Here is a 21,344-nt window from a genome sequence, read left to right as displayed (position 1 = left end):
CAAGAGAGTGGTCCTGTTATAAAACAGTGGCAGGAATGGGATCTTGTCCTGGTCTAGTATATCAGACTTTCAGCCCCCTCCCTGTGGAAGTTACAGATGGGTTGATATATAGGGCTATGGGAGGTACATGCACTGGCCATAAAGATAAAACAAAACTTCCCTGCAAGATGCTCTTACCTTCTAGACGTTTGGGTACACTACCGTGATCATTGGGGACCATTCAGCTGTTAATCCAGGAATACAGATGAGGCCAGCTTCCAGGCCTTTTCCCCAAGGAGGCAGAAGGTTCAGCCATTGCTGGTCTATGGGTCAAAATGTCCAGGGCCAGGTCCATTCAACAGAATCTCCAGGGCTTAAGGCAGTAGGGGCTAGCAGCAGGATGTTGCTCTGCTGGCCATATCCTGGCTTGAATAGCTCATCTTTGGTTTGGACCTACAATTGTAGAGGAGAGGCATGAAGGTGTGTGAGCATATCCAAAGGGCTCAAATCAAATATAGCAGCACTGTCCATAGGTGAACTGACCAACCCCGAAGACTACTGGTGTCCGACTTCAGGCGAGATTTCAACAAACCATTGTACCTCTCTATCATGCCTGCCCCAGTAGGATTATATGGTACATGAAATTTCCACTTTATTTCTAATTGCTCTACACATTCTTGTGAAGCATGTCCAGTAAAGTGGGTGCCTTGATCACTCTCAATCACCTGCAGCTGGCCATAGGCTGCAAAGATGCTCCAGGCCCCTCTTGGTGGTTTGCTGCTCTGCATGATGTGCAGGAAAAGCAACCTATAGTCCAGTAGCTGTGTCCACACATGTCATGGCATACCGATATCCTTCTGATATGGGCAGAGGCCCAATATAGTCTATTTGCCACCTGACAAGGGGTATTGGCCCCTTACTATTGTCTCATGTTGCTGTGGGACTCAGTGTAAGTCCCTCTTAGAGCACACAAGGCACTCCTTCCGGGCTCTACTGACTTCTTCAAAGGTCAGTGGCAAACCCCACCTATGGGCTACAGCCCACATTGTCTTTTGCCCCATGTGAAACAAACGCTGGTGCAGCCTTTGGGACACATCAGAGGCAGGCTTTCCTTGTAGCCAGCTCACCTGGGCCTATGTGTCTGCTTCATCATTCCCCTGGGATGCCAAAGGCAAATGGCCAGTCACATGACATATAGTAACAGTCTTAGTCTAACCAGAGGCCCATAGTCTTGCCATAATTTTTTCCCCAAAGGGGCTGGTGACCAACTATCCAGTTGGCATGATGCCATGTCGGTAGCCACAGGGTCAAGCCCCGATAGCCCAGCTGTCAGTGCAGGCAACTATGGGGGAGGGCTCCTGGGTGATCATGAGCCATACTGCCCACAACTCAGCCCATTGACTGCTCTTCCCCTCTCCATCCTCCACCCATATTGTCTCAGTCTTAGTATGAAAAGCCACAGCCCTCCACTTCGGGAGCTGCCCATGACTGGAGCTGTCTGTGTACCAAGCATCTTCAAGTATTGGGGTTTTTCCCTCCTGATAAGGAATATCGGCTACCAAGGGCTGAAAAGCAAATTCTTCCTGCTTTCCACTGGTATAGGTCACGGGCCCCAATAAGCATTGAAGTTCTCAACTTAAGGGGCTAGTAGAGAGGGCGCTGCTGATGCACTGCTATAAATATGCACCCCATTTGGCCAGTGTATGTGTCTGTGCCACGGTACTCCATGGCCTTTGGCTCCAGTCTTGCATCCACCCTGCAATGGGATAGGTGGTAATTACCTTGGTCGGAGCTGTTCCAGCAATGGGCTCCGTAGCCAGCAAGGTGTGGTACACAGCAGCCACTAGCTTCTCCATCAAGGTGTACCAGACCTCTGCTCCTTTCCATAGTTGTGACCAGAATCCAATAGGTTGGCATGTCCATTTAAGCTGCTGCCAAAGACCCCATCCATAACCATCTTCAGTTACATGAACATATAGTTCACAGGGCCTTGATGAGCCCATTATATGCAAGGCTTGTACAGCCTTGACTGCCTGCTTGGCATGAATAAAAGCAGCTGCACATGTCTCACCACAGTCCCACCTGATGCCTTTTCATACCAACTGGTATAAGGGCTTCAGAATTTGTGCCAAGTGTGGGATAAACAGTCTCCAGTAACCCCAAACACCCAAAAACTCTTGGAATACTGCAACAGTGGTTGGGGTGGAGAAAGCCTAGACATTGTCTATAACTGCTTCAGGAACAATTGCTTCAGGACAACCCCCAAGAATTTAACAAGCCAGGCCCCTGAACCTTGGTGCTGTTCACAGCCCATCCTTTTCCTATAGATATTGCAACAGTCTAGGAACTGCCCCTTCTAAATCTGCAACAGAATCAGACGTGAGCATAATATCAATGTAGTGCTACAACTGCACTGTTTGCGGTTTCCTTCATGTGGCCAAGTCCTGGGCTACAAGTCCATCACAGATGGTGGGACTGTGGAGATGTAGAAGGACAGTGAATGTCCACTGCCGGCCTTCCCACGTGAAGGTAAACTGTTCCTGGCTTTCCTGTGCTATGTCAATAGAGAAGAAAGCATTAGCAAGGTCTACTACATAATGATACGTTCCCAGTTCATGACTGAGGATGTCCAGAATGTCTGCTACAGAGGGGACAGCAGCATGCAAAGGGGGTGTGACTTTATTAAATTCCCTGTAGTCTACAGTCATACACCAAGAGCTGTCTGGCTTTCTCACTGGCCACTGGGGGATTCAAAGGACTATCAGTGGGCTTTATGATGCTCACCCTCCCCAACTCCTGTAGAGTTTCTCCAATTTCCTTATACTCCCCTGGAAATTTATACTGCTTAATATTTGTCACCCAACAAGGTACAGGGAAAGATACAGAAGGGTGCTTAGCATGTCCCCTCAGAACTGCCTTTGTCAAACATACCCTCAGTCTGAACTCACCTGCACTGGTCTGTAACCGCAGGACCTGCAGGATTATCTATCGGCTGCCTGAGTTTACCTAGAGTCATTTGAGTCATGTTATCTGCTAAATCTTTTAAGAATAGAATGCTTAGAAGCTTGGCTTTGTCTAATGTTCAGTGGGGGTCTTGTGAGTAGGCTAGCATAGTTGTTGCAGGTAGGAGAACTGGATAAGTGTGGCAAGTGAACACCTTTTTAATTGTGTGTTGCAGTGTGTATGCCTACCTGCAGCCTGAGAATCTTTGTAGTAACTTAAAGCCTTAGAGTTTTGTTAAGTTGAGAAGATGTGCTCTGTGTTTGCTGGGAGATTGTGCTGTGAAGCTCATGGTTGCAGAAATTGTAGAATGTGTTCGTAAGTTTGTCAGTCTAGGAAATGTTGGTTTGACAGTTTGCAGTGTCCTGCTTCTCAGTGTTCACTGGAGCTTGAAGTTTCTAATAGTTTTGAGTTCTGGTTAGAACTGCTTAAAGTGATAGAGAGGGCATTTCTCTATGTTGAAAGATCACAGCAGTTTCTCATGCTTAAAGTCTCAGTGAGTTGCCATGAAATCGTAATGTTAAAGGGACTAAAAGCTAAAGTTTGTTAACAACTGTATAACCTTTATTTGCCTTTGAAATATTTTGTTATTAAAAATGATTGCATGGCCTGAAAAATTGAATTACTAAGCAGAATAGTAACAAAGCTTTTTTCAGCTGATTAAATGCACTTAGTTAACAAACCAAAATTTATTAAACTGTAGAATCTGGACAAGATTATGTTTCTCCCAGAAAAACAGGTTTCACTGTAAAGGTTTAGATAGACGAACGTGTGACCACTTTTGAGAAAAGTTGTAATAGATTTTTTGAGAACCACCAGGTCTTCTTGTTTAATTTATATGCTGTATGTTTTAAAAAAAAACATGGGGGACTCTCCATATTTTTTAATGCAAATAATCTTAGAGCTTTTAATAGAATTTGCATAGCAGCTTATATCTACTATTAAAGAGTAAAACATTCTTGAAGCTTTCAGGGAAGACCTGTAAACTTAAGCACTTTCTCTGCTTTTTTGTATCTGGTCTTAGACACTTATGCTGAGTTATGTTCTTATTATTTTCACTGTTTGTAAGCTATTGATTGTAAGCCAAAGGTCATCATTTCTCAGTCCCTAAATGAAGAAGTAAAATGCCTGATCTCTTTCATCTCAAATCATATTTCTGGTCATATCTGAATATCTGTGTGAAAGAAAGAGACATTTAAATTTGAGATTCTGCTTAAACTTTTAAGTTGAATTTGACTATAGCCATATTCATTCTTTGTATGTATCTCTAACAGGTCTTTTGTATGCCTGGTGATATTATACTCTGCCTTGAGTTTAGACAGTTCTTTCAGCTAAATATGAATTCTTATTGTAGCTTTTTTCCCCTCCTGAAGATGAAAGCAGAAGAATCTACCATCTGCTACCATTCTCTCAAGAATGCTTAGTAACCTAGAATTAGTTTGACTTTCTGTATGTTGTCTTTAAAAATTGACAGCAGCAGTCTCCCCTGCTGCCCCACTTTTTAAGATATCTCGTTTACTGTGCTGAGTATATAGACAATAAATGTGTAATGATAGTTCTAAAAAAATTAAATGCAAAAAGGTGCTTTTACCTCTAGTTAACTCTGATATTTTCCAGAGGGCCCCTGGAACATGTCAGAAGAATTTTTTCTCACTAGAGAAAGTATTTGACTAATTTGGCTTATTTATCTGATATATATATATTTATTTACCAAGAAAGCACTGTCAAAGAGAATGATGCTAAACTTTGTTACTAAATGTTTTGTATTACAGAAATATCAGAATTTCCTTATGTCAACTGTTTTACAGTAAGCTCTCATCAGATCTTTAACCATTGTCATTTGTAAGTCTTTTGTCATTTATAGTATTATCCCTAAACTGGTAAAGAACTAGATTTCAGCAGAACAGGTATTAGTTACATAAGATTACATAAACTAAAGAAAATGATTTTGTGTCTTTTTGTTTCAAATGTTGCTGGTAAAATGTTTTAACCTTGTTCTCTTAAACTGACAACAGTTTAGTAAATGACTATCTTTATGAGACTGGAGTGACCCCATGTGTCTCTACTTCTGCCTTCAACTCCTCCCGTGATTTCTGTATCATGGTCCAGTTAGTACCCAGACTAATGTATCATGATGACTTATCATTCGTGGCAGAATTAGAACCTAAACTAAGGTATAAAAGAGAGCCAGTCTCACTCACTCTAGCTGTATTACTAAGAGTAGGAGTCGCAGCCGGAGTAGGACCAGGGGCAGCTGATCTTGCCTAGAAGCCACAAACTCTAAAAGAAGAATGTTGCTTCTATGCAGACCATACTGGAGTAGTAAGAGACTCAATGTCTAAACTGAGAGAAAGATTAGATCAGCGAAAGCGAGAACGAGAAGCTAACCAGAGCCTGTTTGAATCCTGGTTCTCTAGATCCCCATGGCTTACAACTCTAATATCCACCTTGGCAGGACCCCTGCTTATTTTTATATTGCTCCTCACCTTAGGTCCCTGCATTTTAAATCGAGTAATAACCTTTATTAGAGAAAGAGTAAGTGCTGTGCAGGTGCTAATGCTGAGATAACAGTATCATACCCTCACACATCAAGAAGACACCAACATTCCATGATTAGAATGTTCAGAAAAAGAAGTGGGGAATGTAGGACCCCAACCTCCCTGAGAAATAAGTTAGCCTAAGAGTAGCCATCTTGAAGCCCAAAAAGCCATTCTGATATATGACTCAGAGGGAACAACTGAAACCAGGTAACTCCTCTGGAAAAACAAGTTAATCAATCATGACTGCTGGCAGCGCTAACCTTTCGGTTAGTTAAGCATAAAAGCTGACCCTACCTTGCTACACCCCCAGGACGTGGCACTAACCCAGAAATCGTAGGTTTGAAAAATTACTGCCTTTGTAGTATTGTTATCTTGCTATGTAGTATTGTTATCTTGTTACTACAACATAATCTGTAACCATGGTAATTCTCTAGGGCTGAATGCCTCACCCCCAAAATAAATTCAGGGATGAGAGAAATATACATGGTATACTCCTTTGGGGGTTAATGCCCTATCCCCAATGAGATTTGGGCTTTCTTCACTCTAATTGCCTTACCCATTCCCATGGTCATCTGTCACAGCAGAGGTCCTGGAAAACCGCTCAGGGTTTCTGTGAATGAAAGAACACTCAGCTCCTGTTCATCAGTGCCAGGACACATTGTACATTCACAGGGGACCAATGAATCGCTAATTCTACATGCGGCCTCTGGTCCCCACCATCTCCCCCAAGGTGGGGACTTTGATGCCCCCTCAGTTGAACTGCAATGCCCAATCATCTTCCTGTGGGGGTGAGGGCTCAGGTGAATCCTGAGTACTGTCTCCCATGAAGTTCTGCAGGGACACATGCCTGGCATGAGGCCTCTCTGGTTTCCGTGTCCTGGACCTCATAGCTGGAACTGCTGCTCTGACTTTAATTAGTATCACAGTTCTAACAATATTCTATTGGGCTGCCCATCGAGTTTTCCTTTCACTACCCAGCCTTTATCAAATCAACCCACATCTGGGTCCTCAAGACCTTCATGGGGCTTTTTGCACTTCTCCTTTCCATCATGGCCCATACTTCCCTCCATGCCCTTATTGTTTCAATCACTGCCAGATCTGCTAAAGTACGAGTAGCCTCTCTTACAGGTTGCCTAGGTGGGGGGGGCAAGAGTATTCACTAGGGACCCAAAGAGAGATGTAGGAGCTGTATGCAGCACAAGGTTTCTCATTCCTACAGTGAACACCTCCTCATCAGGGCCCTGGGGGTCCATATTATAGATGATGTTTTTTATACCCAATTCCCACAGTAACTGTTGGAGCTCTGCATACATTTTCCAACTACTGTGAAAATATGGTAAATCACCCTGATTAGGCCAAACTGTCCTGATAGCAGCTGTTAGTCATTCCAGGAGCATCTGATTTCCTGAGGCATGATGGGCATTTTGCAACTGCTGCCAGAGGGAAGGGTGAGTCATCAGGAAAGCTATTCTACTCATCTCAGTACCCAACACAACAATGTTTTCTACCCCCTTATCTCAGAGATGTAAAAGCTATGTAGGCAGAGATTCTGATGGCCTCTGCCTATACCAGACACTCATGTCTACCAGTTAATTCTGGATATAGGGGTGGAGCATGGAGTGCTTCACAACCTGGGGAGGTGGATGATTCTCCCCATGAGGAACCCACAGTTGTTTCATATTTATTTTCTTAATTACAGCTGGGTGGGCCTTTAAAACAGGAGAAGATAGTACCTCCGACAGTGGCCTGGGTAGCAGATCTGCCGATAGAAAGTGTCTTTGAGGAGGTCATTGCTAAAAACTTCCCCAATCTGGGGAGGGAGATAGTCTCTCAGGATATGGAGGTGCACAGATCTCCCAACACAAGAGGCCCAAGGAAGACAACACCAAGACATATAATAATTAAAATGCCAAAGATCAAGTTTAAGGATAGACCATTAAAAGCAGTCAGAGAAATAAGATCACATACAGAGAAAAGCCCATCAGGCTATCATCGGACTTCTCAGCAGAAACCTTACAGGTCAGAGGGAGTGGCATAACATATTTAATGCAATGAAGCAGAAGGGCTTCAAACCAATAATACTTTATCTAGCAAGATTATCATTTAAATTTGAAGGAGGGATTAAACAATTTCCAGATAAGCAAAGCTGAGAGAATTTACCTCCCACAAACCATCTCTACAGTGTACTTTGGAGGGACTTCTATAGATGGAAGTGTTCCTAAGGTTAAATAGCTGTCACTGGATGTAATAAAAAGGGATAGACAAAGAATACAGAATATGATACCTAATATATAAAGAATGGAGGAGGAAGAAAAGGAGGGAGAAAAAAAGAACCTTTAGACTGTTTGTAATAGCATACTAAGTGAGTTAAATTAGACTCTTAGATAGTAAGGAAGTTAACCTTGAACCTTTGGTAACCATGAATCTAAAGCCTGTAATGGCAAAAGTACATATCTATCGATAATCACCCTAAATGTAAATGGTCTGAATGCACCAATCAAAAGACACAGAGTCAATGAATGGATAAAAAAAAAAACCCAACTATATGCTGTGTACAAGAGACTCACTTCAAACCCAAAGACATATACAAACCAAAAGTGAAGGGATGGAAAAAGATATTTCATGCAACTAATAGTGAGAGAAAAGCGGGAATTGCAATACTTGTATTAGACCAAATAGACTTCAAAGCAAAGAATGTCTCAAGAGACAAAGAAGGACATTACATAATGATAAAGGGGTCAATCCAACAAGAAGATATAACCATTATAAATATCTTTGCACCCAACACAGGAGCACCTAAATATGTGAAATGAATACTAACAGAACTAAAAGGGAAAATAGAATGTAATGCATTCATTCTAGGAGACTTCAACACTCTATTCACTCCAAAGGACAGATCGACCAGACAGAAAATAAGTAAGGAGACAGAGGCACTAACAAAACATTAGAACAGATGGACCTAACAGACATTCTGCAGAACTCTACACCCAAAAGCAGCAGAACACACATTATTCTCAAGCGCACATGGAACATTTTCAAGAATAGATCATATACTAGGCCACAAAAAAAGCCTCGGTAAATTAAAAAAGATTGAAATTGTACCAACCAGTTTCTCAGAGCACAAAGGTATGAAACTAGAAATAAATTACACAAAGAAAATGAGAAATCTCACAAGCACATGGAGACGTCACAACATGCTCCTAAATAACCAATGGATCAATGACCAAATAAAAACAGAGATCAAGCAATATGTGGAGACAAATGACAACAACAATTCAACACCACAAAATCTGTGGGATGCAGTGAATGCCATGTAAGAGGGAAGTATATTGTAATACAGGCCTACCTCAGGAAAGAATAGCAATCCCATATGAACAGTCTAAACTCACAATTAATGAAACTAGAAAAGGAGAAAAAATGGGGCCCAAAGATAGTAGGAGGTACAGAATAAAGATCAGAGTGGAAATAAGTACAACTGAGAAGAATAAAACAATAGAAAGAATCAATGAAAGCAAGAGGTGGTTCTTCAAGAAAATATACAAAATAGATAAACCCCTAGCAAGACTTATCAAGAAAAAAAGAAGAGAATCTACTCACATAAACCAAATCAGAAATGAGAAAGGAAAAATCGTGACAGATACCACAGAAATACAAAGAATTATTATAGAATACTATGAAAATCTATATGCTAACAAACTGGATAACCTAGAAGAAATGGACAACTTCTAGAAAAATACAACCTTCCAAGACTGACCAAGGAAGAAACAGAAAATCTAAACAGACAAATTACCAGCAATGAAATTGAATCGGCAATCAAAAAATTACCCAAGAACAAAACTCCCAGACCAGATGGATTAACCACTGAATTTTATGAGACATTTAGAGAAGACATAATACCCATTTTCCTTAAAGTTTTCCAAAAAACAGAAGGAGGGAATACTTCCAAACTCATTCTATGAGGCCAGCACCACTCTAATATCAAAATCAGGCAAATACACCACACAAAAAAAAGAAAACTACAGACCAATATCCCTGATGAACATAGAAGCAAAAATACTCAACAAAATATTAGCAAACCGAATTCAAAAATATATCGAGGATCATACAATATAATCAAGTGGGATTCCTACCAGGGATGCAAGGATGGTATGACATTTGAAAATCCATCAACATCATCCACCACATCAACAAAAAGAAGAAGAGAAACCACATGATCATTTACATAGATGCTGAAAAAGCATTCAACAAAATTCAACATCCATTCATGATAAAAGCTCTCAACAAAATGGGTACAGAGGGCAATTACCTCAACATAATAAAGGCCATAAATGACAAACCCACAGCCAACATCATACTTAACAGTGAGAAGCTGAAAGCTTTTCCTCTAAGATTGGGAACAAGATGAAGATGCCCACTCTCCCTGCTTTTATTCAACATAGTACTGGAGGTCCTAGCCATGGCAATCAGACAACATAAAGAAATAAAAGGCATCCAGATTGGTAAGGAAGAAGTTAAACTGTCCGTTTCCAGATGACATGATATTGTATATAAAAATCCCTAAAGGCTCCATTCCAAAACTACTAGAACTAATAACTGAATTCAGTGAAGTTGCAGGATACAAAATTAATACACAGAAATCTGTTGTATTCCTATATATTCACAACAAACTAGCAGAAAGAGAAATCAGGAAAACAACTCCATTTACAGTTGCATCAAAAAGAATAAAATATCTAGAATATAAACAACCAAGGAAGTGAACGACCTATACTCTGAAAACTACAAGAGACTCATGAAAGAAATTAAAGAAGACACCAGTAAATGAAAATCTACCCACACTAAAAGATTGGAAGAATTAATATTGTCAAAATGGCTATCCTGTTGAGCAATCTACAGAATCAATGCAATCCCTATCAAAGTACCAACAGCATTTGTCAATGAGCTAGAACAAATAGTTCTAAACTTCATATGGAGAAGGAGCCCAGGACTCCTAAACACCCAGCCCTAGCCACCCGCACTGGAGCACAGACACACAGTGCATGGGGTGCTGGATACTAGGGGAACAGGACAGTAAAACCTGTGAGTGGATCCCCGCAGCTGGCTCCCCTGGGACAAAGAAAAGCGAGTGCTTTTTGAAAGTCTTAAAGGGACAGGGACCCCACAGCTGGACAGAGGCATCCCAGCACAAACAGCTCAGCAGCTGGGAACCCAGGGAACTCCGGGCACCCCAACCACCTGGGCGGCAGAGCAGCTCCGAGGCCCCTCATGGAGATAAACAGCCTCTTTCCTGTTCCCTCTCTGGTGGGACTCTGCCATAGAAGCAGTGGCCATGCCCACAGCAACTGAGCGTGGAGCTTCCTTCACAGCAGCCAGGCAAGAATCAGATATCCCGTCTGTGCACAGCTTCCCAGCACAGGCCGCTAGAGGTCGCCATTCTCCCAGGAGAGGAAGGCCACAAACTAGCAAGAAGGGACGTTCTCCCAGCCAACACACGCATCAGCTCCCCACAACTACCTCTACCGTCATGAAAAGGCAGAAGAATTTGATACAGATCAGATTAACCCACACAGTCTCCCCTGAAAAGTAACCTGGGGAGATAGATTTAACCAATCTTCCTGAAAAAGAATTTAAAAGTAAGGTCATAACCATGCTGATGGACTTGCAGAGAAATATGCAAGAGCTAAGGAGGGAGAATACAGAAATAAAATAATCTCTGGAAGGATTTAAAAGAAGAATAGATGAGATGCAGAAGGCCATTGATGGATTAGAAACCAAAGAACAGGAATTCATAGAAGCTGATGCAGAGAGATAAAAGGATCTCCAGGATTGAAACAACTTAACGTGTGACCAATCCAAAAGGAGTAACATCTGCATTATAGGGGTACCAGAAGAAGAAAAGAGAGAAAAAGGGATAGAAAGTGTATTTGAAGAAATAATTGCTGAAAACTTCCCCAAACTGGGTGAGAAATGGTTGCTCAGACCACAGAAATACACAGAACCCCCAACAGAAGGTACCCAAAGAGGACAACACAAGACACATAATAATTAAAATGGCAAAGATCAAGGACAAGGACAGAGTATTAAAGGAAGCCAGAGAGAGAAAAAACGTCACCTACAAAGGAAAACCCATCAGGCTATCATCAGACTTCTCAACAGAAACCTTACAGGCCAGAAGAGAATGGCATGATATATTTAATGCAATGAAACAGAAGGGCCTTGAACCAAGAATACTGTATCCAGCACAATTATCATTTAAATATGAAGGGGGGATTAAACAATTCCCAGACAAGCAAAAGTTGAGGGAATTTGCCTCCCACATACCACCTCTACAGGGTATTTTAGAGGGGCTGCTCCAGATGGGAGCACTCTTAAGGCTAAATAGATGTCACCAGAGAAAATAAAATCACAGCAAAGAAAGTAGACCAACCAAATACTAACTACAGGCAAAAAATAAAATCAACTACTCACAAAAGCAGTCAAAGAAAACACAAAAGAGCACAGAATTAAACACCCAGCATATAAAGAATGGAGGAGGAGGAATAAGAAGGGAGAGAAAAAAAGAATCATCAGACAGTGTTTATAATAGCTCAGTAAGCTAGTTAAATTACACAGGAAGATATTAAAGAAGCTAACCTTGAACTCTTGGTAACCACGAATCTAAAGCCTGTAATGCCAAAAAGTATATATCTTTCAATAATCACCCTAAATGTAAATGGACTGAATGCACCAATCAAAAGTCGCAGAGTACCAGAATGGATAAAAAAGCAAGACCCATCCCTATACTGCCTACAAGAGACTCGCCTCAAACCCAAAGACAGGCACAGACTAAAAGTCAAGGAATGGAAAAAGATATTTCATGAAAACAACAAGGAGAAAAAAACAGGTGTTACAGTACTAGTATCAGACAAAATAGATTTCAAAACAAAGAAAGTAACAAGAGATAAAGAAGGACATTACATAATGATAAAGGGCTCAGTCCAACAAGAGGATATAACCATTATGAATATATATGCACCCAACACAGGAGCACCAGTATATGTGAGATAAATACTAACAGAATGAAAGGAGGAAATAGAATGCAATGCACTCATTTTAGGAGACTTTAACACACCACTAACTCCAAAGAATAGATCCACCTGACAGAAAATAAGTAAGGACACAGAGGCACTGAACAACACACTAGAACAGATGGAGCTAATAGACATCTGTAGGACTCTACATACAAAAGCAACAGGATACACATTCTTCTCAAGTGCACATGGAACATTCTCCAGAATAGACCATATACTAGGCCACAAAAAAAGCCTCAGTAAATTCAAAAGGATTGAAATTCTACCAACCAACTTTTCAGACTGCAAAGGTATAAAACTAGAAATAAATTGTACAAAGAAAGCAAAAAGACTCACAAACATATAGAGGCTTAACAACATGCTCCTAAATAATCAATGGATCAATGACCAAATTAAAATAGAGATCAAGCAATATATGGAAATAAATGACAACAACAACACAAAGCCCTTCTGTGGGACGCAGCAAAAGCAGTCTTAAGAGGAAAGTATATACAATCCAGGCATATTTAAAGAAGGAAGAACAATCCCAAATGAATAGTCTAAAGTCAAAATTATTGAAATTGGAAAAAGAAGAACAAATGAGGCCTAAAGTCAGCAGAAGGTGGAACATCATAAAGACCAGAGAAGAAATAAATAAAATTGAGAAGAATAAAACAATAGAAAAAATCAATGAAACCAAGAGCTGGTTCTCTGAGAAAATAAACAAAATAGATAAGCCTCAAGCCAGACTTATTAAGAGAAAAAGAGAATCAAAACACATCAACAGAATCAGAAACAAGGAAGGAAAAATCACGATGGACCCTACAGAAATACAAAGAATTATTATAGAATACTATGAAAACCTATATGCTAACAAGCTGGAAAACCTAAAAGAAATGAAAAACGTCCTAGAAAAATACAACCTTTCAAGACTGACCAAGAAAGAAACAGAAAATCTAAACAAACCAATTACCAGCAAAGAAATCGAATCGGTAATCAAAAAACTACCCGAGAACTAAACCCCTGGACCAGATGGATTTACCTCAGAATTTTATCAGACATAAAGAGAACATATAATACCTATTCTTCTTAAAGTTTTCCAAAAAATAGAAGTGGAGGGAATACTTCCAAACTCATTCGATGAAGCCAACATCACCCTAATACCAAAACCAGGTAAAGACCCCACCAAAAAAGAAAATTACAGACCAATATCCCTGAGGAACATAGATGCAAAAATACTCAACAAAATATTAGCAAACCGAATTCAAAAATACATCAAAAGGATCATACACCATGACCAAGGGGAATCATCCCAGGGATGCAAGGAGGGTACAACATTCGAAAATCCATCAACATCATCCACCACATCAACAAAAAGAAGTACAAAAACCAGATGATCAACTCCAGAGATGCTGAAAAAGCATTTGACAAAATTCAACATCCATTCATGATAAAAACTCTCAGCAAAATGGGAATAGAGGGCAAGTACCTCAACATAATAAAGGCCATATATCATAAACCCACCGCCAACATTATACTGAACAGCGAGAAGCTGAAAGCTTTTCCTCTGAGATAGGGAACTAGACAGGGATGCCCACTCTCCCCACTGTTATTCAACATAGTACTGGAGGTCCTAGCCAAGGCAATTAGACAAAACAAAGATATACAAGGAATCCAGATTGGTAAAGAAGAAGTTAACTGTCCCTGTTTGCAGATGACATGATATTGTACATAAAAACCCCTAAAGACTCCAATCCCAAACTACTAGAGCTAATATCGGAATTCAGCAAAGTTGCAGGATACAAAATTAACACACAGAAATCTGTGGCTCTCCTATACACTAACTATGAACTAATAGAAAGAGAAATCAGGAAAACAATTCCATTCACAATTGCATCAAAAAGAATAAAATACCTAGGAATAAACCTAACCAAGGAAGTGAAAGACCTATACCCTGAAAACTACAAGACACTCTTAAGAGAAATTAAAGAGGACACTAACAAATGGAAACTCATCCCATGCTCCTGGCTAGGAAGAAGTAATATCCTCAAAATGGCCATCCTGCCCAAAGCAATATACAGATTCGACGCAATTCCTATCAAATTACCAACAGCATTCTTCAACGAACTGGAACAGATAGTTCTAAAATTCATATGGAACCACCAAAGACCCCGAATAGCCAAAGCAATCCTGAGAAGGAAGAATAAAGTTGGGGGTGGATCTCACTCCCCAACTTCAAGGTCTACTACAAAGCCACAGTAATCAAGACAGTCTGGTACTGGCACAAGAACAGAGCCACAGACCAGTGGAACAGAATAGCGACTCCAAACATTAACCCAAATGTACATGGTCAATTAATATATGATAAAGTAGCCATGGACATACAATGGGGAAATGACAGTCTCTTCAACAGATGGTGCTGGCAGAACTGGACAGCTACATGTAAGAGAATGAAACTGGATCATTGTCTAACCCCATACACAAAAGTAAATTCGAAATGGATCAAGGACCTGAATGTAAGTCATGAAACCATAAAACTCTTAGAAAAAAACATAGGCAAAAATCTCTTGGACATAAATATGAGTGACTTCTTCATGAACATATCTTCCAGGCAATGGAAATAATAGCAAAAATGAACAAGTGGGACTGTATCAAGCTGAAAATCTTCTGTACAGCGAAAGACACTATCAGTAGAACATAAAGGTATCCTACAGTATGGGAGACTATATTCATAAATGACAGATCCGACAAAGAGTTGACATCCAAAATATATAAAGAGCTCACACACCTCAACAAACAAAAAGCAAATAATCCAATTAAAAAATGGGCAGAGGAGCTGAACAGACAGTTCTCCAATGAAGAAATTCAGATGGCCAATGGACACATGAAAAGATGCTCCACATCGTTAATCATCAGAGAAATGCAAATTAAAACCACAATGATAGATCACCTCACACCAGTAAGGATCGCCTCCATCCAAAAGGGAAAGGGACTGAGGATGATGGGTGGGAAGGGAGGAATAAGGGTGGGGAAAAACAAAGGGGGCACTACAATTAGCATGTGTAATGTGTGTGGGGCATGGGAGGGCTGTACAACAGAGAGATGAGTAGGGATTCTGCAGCATCTTATTACGCTGATGGACAGTGACTGTAATGGGGTTTGTGGGGCGGGATTTGGTGAAGGGGGGAGCCTTGTGAACATAATGTTCTTCATGTTATTGCAGGTGAATGATACCAAAACAAAAACAGTAGGACAGCTTTGTGGCATATCTGTTGGCCCCTGCCACCACAGCCCTCCCTAGCTTGGTGGCAGTCCTGAATATGGTATCCCATGTTCCCAATGTGGGACCCTGGTCTCTGGTTCTGAAGGAGCAGAGTATATCTTATTCACAAATTACTGTTTGTTCATATCTGGTGCTACCTGAGGACTGAAGCAAAGTGCTTATCTCTGTTTCATATAAATCAAAACTCTCTCAAGGGAGAAAAACAGTGGGCGTTACTCAAAAACATTGTAAGACAAAAGAAAAACTGATAGCCACCTGGGATAATGGGATACAGTAAAGACATATAAAAGACTGATTAAAACCTGGAGGAAAAAAGCTAGGGAGAGAGTTTCTTTGACAAATGAGGATAATCAAAACACCTATGTACACTAGGAAATTAGAAAGCCTTACACATACCCTGGACAGGATAAATTCCTGGAAAAGATTTCACAAGACCCTAGGCTTTCCCATCTTTGTGCTCAGTGCAAGCAAGAGTCAAGAGTAAGGCAGATCTGTATGTGCGCACACTAAGTCCTAAAGAAGTGCCAGCACATACCCAATTGGCAAATACTGGGAAAGGTCCTGGCTGTTGTTTTATTTGGGGAGAGGGGCTTACCCTGACCTTGAAGGAAAAGTCTGACAAAACATTAACTGAATACAAGCTGAAGGAATAGATAATTCAGTGACCATAAATGTCAAAAAAAAGTCTTTGTAAAAAATGAAACAGTTCAGAAAAGTCATTAAAAAAGTGGATAACTGTAGCTATCAACAATAAAGAGCAGCAAAGCCTGGAGAAAGGCAAGAAAGTGATTTCTAAAAATTACATCATCATATACAAATTCCCAGCTTCAATGACAACGAAAGAAATCACAAAGCATACAGAGAAATAGGAAAGTATGTCCCAATCAGAGGAAAAATATAAATTGATAGAAATGTTTCTGAGGAAGAACAGATATTGAACTTCCTAAAGATACTTCAAATCAACTACAAAATATGCTCAAAAAGTTAAAGGAAATCAAATAGAAAAAAAACTGACAGCAGGAACAAAATTATGAACCAAATAAGAATTCAGCAAAGAGACAAATTATAATAAAGAACCAAACAAATTTTAGAACTGGAAAATACTATAAATGAAATAAAATATTCACTAGGGCGATTTAACAACAGATTTGATAATGAAGGAAAGAATAAGATAGGACAATTGAAGTTACCATGTCTGAGGAGCAGAGAAAAAAAGTAAAAGTAAACAGAACCTAAGAGACCTATGGGACAGCATCAAGCCAACCAAAATAAATATTACAGGAACAATAGTTTTACAATTGTAGGTGGACACTTTACTATCCCCCTTAAATTAATGATAGAACATCTAGATAAAAGATCAATAAGAAAACAGTACTTGAACAACACAATAAAGTAGACATAAGAAGTATGGAGAACACTTCACCTACCAATAGCAGAGTATATATTCTTCCCAAGTGCACAAGAAACATGTACAACATAGACCAGAGGTTGAACCATAAGACAGATCTCAGTACACTCTAAAAGGCCAAAATCATAAGAACCTTGACTATAATAGAATGAAACTAGAAACCAATAATAAAATGAAAATAGGAAAATAAAAAATTTGTGGATGTTAACACACTGTTAATTGAACAAAGAAGAAATCACAAAGGAAATTAGAAAAAACTTAGAAATAAAAGAAAAAGACAATACAACATATCATAACTTATGGGATACAGCCAAGGCATATATAGGGATATTTATAGTAGTAAATAACTGTTTCAAAGAAAAATGATCTTACATCAATAACATTACTTTACAGCTTCAGAAACAAGAAAGATAAGCAAATGAAACTCAAAAGTAGCAAAAGGAAGGAAATAATATTACAGAAAAGATAGAGAATAGAAAGGATAGAAACAGAAAATCCAAAACTATTCCTTTAAGAGAATAAAATTAAATAAGGCTTTAGCTATAATAAAGAAAAGAGAGAAGACACAAGGAACTAAAATCAGAAATGAAAGTGGGGACATTAAATAAAGAATAGAGGATATAAGAGTGTACTCTGAATGATTGTACCCAATAATTTAGATAACTGGGTGAAACAAATTTCTAGAAAATACAAATGATCAAAACTGACAAGAAGAAATACAAAATGTCAGCAGACATACAAGCAGAGATGATATCAATAACAAAGAAGAAAAGTCCAGGACAAGATGGCTTCATTGGTGAATTCTACCAATCAATTAAGGGATAATTAATACCAATGCTTCTGAAACTCATCCAAAATATGTAAGTGGAGAGATTATGTCCTAACTCATTCTGTAGGGCCAGCATTTTATTGATACCAAAGTCAGATAAAGACACAAGAAAATTACAGACTAATATCCTTTAAGGATATGGATGCAAAAATCCTCAACAAAATACTAGCAAACTAAATCAAGAATTAGATTAAATATAATTTAATAATGCCAAGTAGGATTTATCACAGGAATACAAAGGTGGTTCAATATAAGACAATCAGTGGAATATACCACACTAGTAAAACAAAAGAAAAACATCAAGTGACCATTTTAATTGATGCAGAAAAAAAGAAGACAAAATCCAACACCATTTGTTGACAAAAGGCTAAGAAAATTAAGATGGAGGGAAACTTCCTCAAAACGATTAACTGCATGTATGGAAAACCTACAGTTCACACAATGATGATGAAGGACTGAAAGCTTCCTCACTAAGATTAGAAATAAGACAAAGATGCTCACTTTTGCCACTGCTATTCACCACTATACTAAAAGTTCTAGGCAGAGCAATTAGGTAAGTAAAAGAAAGAAAAGACCCCCACATTTCAAAGGCAGAAGTAAAACTCTCATTGCATATGACACTATCCTATATATAGAAAACCCCAATGAATCCACATAAAAGCTACAAGAGCTAATAAATGAATTCAACAAAGTTACAGAATACAAAATCAACACAAAATAATCAGATTTTCTATACCAGCAATGAACAGTCCAAAATAGAAATTATGAAAATGATTCTATTTACAATATTATCCAGTAGAATAAAATACGTAGTAATAAACCTAACAAAGGATAAACAAAACTACAAAAGATTGCTAAAATAAATTAAAGAACACCTAAATAAATGGAAAGACATCCTGTGCCCAGGGACTGGAGGACCTTACATTATTAAAATTGCAATACCACTCAAAGTGATGGGTAGACTCAATGCAATTCCTATTAAAATCCCAACAGCCTTTCTTCCAGAAACAGAAAAGCTTAGTTTTTGAAGTGATAGAATTGCAAACAGTCCTGAAATAGCCCAATCTAAAACAAACAAAAAGAACAAATTAGAAGGCACACTTCCCAGATTTCAAAAATTACTACAAGGTACAGTAATCAAAACAGTATGGTACTGGCATAAGAAAAAACATGAAGACCAATGGAATAGTTTGAGTCCAGAAATAAACCCATACATCTATGGTCAACCTGATTTTCAACAGGGGGGCTGATACCACTCAATAGGGAAAAAACCAGTTTGGTCATGGAACAACTGGATGTATGTCCTAGTGAAATGATGTTGGATAACCACCTCAACATGATATTTAACACAAATATTCAAAATGGAGCTAGTAAAAGCTAAAAACCATAAAACTCTTAGAGGAAAATATAGGAGTAAACCTTCCAAACCTTGGACTTGGTAGTGTATTCTTAAATATGACACCAACAATGTAATTAAAGTAAAAACATAAATTAGACTTCATTAAAATAAAATTTTCTCTGCATTAAAGGACATTATCAAGGAAGAGAAAAGACAGTCTCCAAAATGGATGAAAATATTTGCCATCATGTAGCTGATAAAGGTATGACAGCCAGAATATATAAAGAAATTTTACAGCTCAACAACAAAGACTAGCAGCCAAAATTTTTAAATGGGCAAAGGACTTGAGCATTTCTCCAGACTTTTAAAAAAAAGAACATGTAAAAATATGCTCAACATCATTAGTCTTTTGGGAAATGCATATCAAAATCACAGTGAGGAATTGCTACACACACACTAGGATAACACTCATCAAAACTTGGAAAACATTTTGGGACAAATAAGAGAATCTGAAACTATCATACATTTCTTATGCAATAAGAAATGATTCAAGATGCTGAGGAAAAGTTTGGCCATTCCTCAAAAAGTTAAACATAGAATCGCCATGCAAGACAGCAATACACTCATTATGTATATAACATATACATCAAACAGAACTGAAAATAGATAGTCAACAAAGTACATGCACACAGATGTTCATAAAAGCCAAAAGGCAGAAATAGCCCAAATGTCAATCAATGGATAAATGGATAAAGAAACTGTAGTATTTACATACAAAGGAGTGTTATTCAGCCATAAAAAGGAATAATTTGAGAAAATTCTGGGAAGATGGTGGAGCAAGCACCAAAGATTTGTCTCCCCACCTAGACAACAAATACACTGGCAGGATCAGTCTGATGTAGACTTTGGAACTCTGGAATCTGTTTAAGGCTTGCAACTTCCAGGAAAAGGTTTGGATGGCATATTTTGGTTAATTTTGGTCAATTTCTGCCTATACCACAGTATCAGCCACTATAGTTTGCAGGTGCTATGGTCAGTAAAAAAACGCATCCTCCACAAATGTTAGGGATCTGTGCTCTGATTGCTAACAGATGCTTCTGATCACAAAAACCTACTTGTCAAAGTGATAGAACTGCAAGGAGTCCTGAAATAGCAGAGGTATAAAGAAGCAGACAGACATTACTGTTGCACTTCCCTTCATTGTCCCCCTTTTTTGGCTTTTACCCCTTCATTTCCCGCCCTTCATGTTTTGCTTTTCCCCTTTCAGGAACCAGAAATTAAAGACTAGGATATTCAAAAGCAACTGCATATGGTAGGAAAATTAGAAAGTGTGCATACCGATAAAAAGGCTCAGAAAAGACCTAAGAAGGCATCAAATTCACACATCAGGCTGATCCTTGGCACAATCACAGCCCACAACACTCAAAAACAAAAACAAGAACAATCAACTAAAAGAGAAGGAAAATACAGCAACTCCTGTGGAAGAGGAGAACCTGATTTCCAGAGTTGCCACATTACTAGATTCAACTGTCCAGTGTTCAACAAATAAAATAACAGGCATACAAAGAGTAAATAAGACTTTCAAATGAAAAATAAATAAACATAATTTGCCCATGAAGAAGACTTAATGACAGTTACATTAGACAAAGACTTTATGTCTAGACAGTTATCTAGATATACCTAGACAAAACAACTGTCTTACAGATACTAAAAAAAAACTAAAAGGAAGACATGGAAAAAATAAATAACACATGTGCAAACAAAATGGGAATATCCATGAGATGGAAACACTAAAAAGAAACCAGAAATTCTGAAGGTGAAAAGTACAGTAACTGAGATGAAAAGTTCATATATTCAAAGGCATATTTGAGCAGGTAGAAAAAAGAATCAGTGAGGTTGAGGAAAGGCAATGAAAATGAT

General features: G+C 38.9%; 2 pseudogenes; both read right to left on the bottom strand.

Annotated features, from left to right (window-relative positions):
- LOC140850443 (CGG triplet repeat-binding protein 1-like) overlaps positions 1 to 21,344 on the bottom strand; it is a 42,115-nt pseudogene that overhangs the window by 11,188 nt on the left and 9,583 nt on the right.
- Positions 1 to 21,344, bottom strand: part of LOC108396526 (cAMP-regulated phosphoprotein 19 pseudogene) — a 42,814-nt pseudogene that overhangs the window by 11,954 nt on the left and 9,516 nt on the right.

Source organism: Manis javanica, chromosome 7 (genome assembly GCF_040802235.1).
Source record: "Manis javanica isolate MJ-LG chromosome 7, MJ_LKY, whole genome shotgun sequence".
NCBI classification, from domain to species: domain Eukaryota; kingdom Metazoa; phylum Chordata; class Mammalia; order Pholidota; family Manidae; genus Manis; species Manis javanica.
The sequence above is the reverse complement of the archived record's forward strand: the minus strand, read 5'-3'. Positions and strand labels throughout refer to the sequence as shown.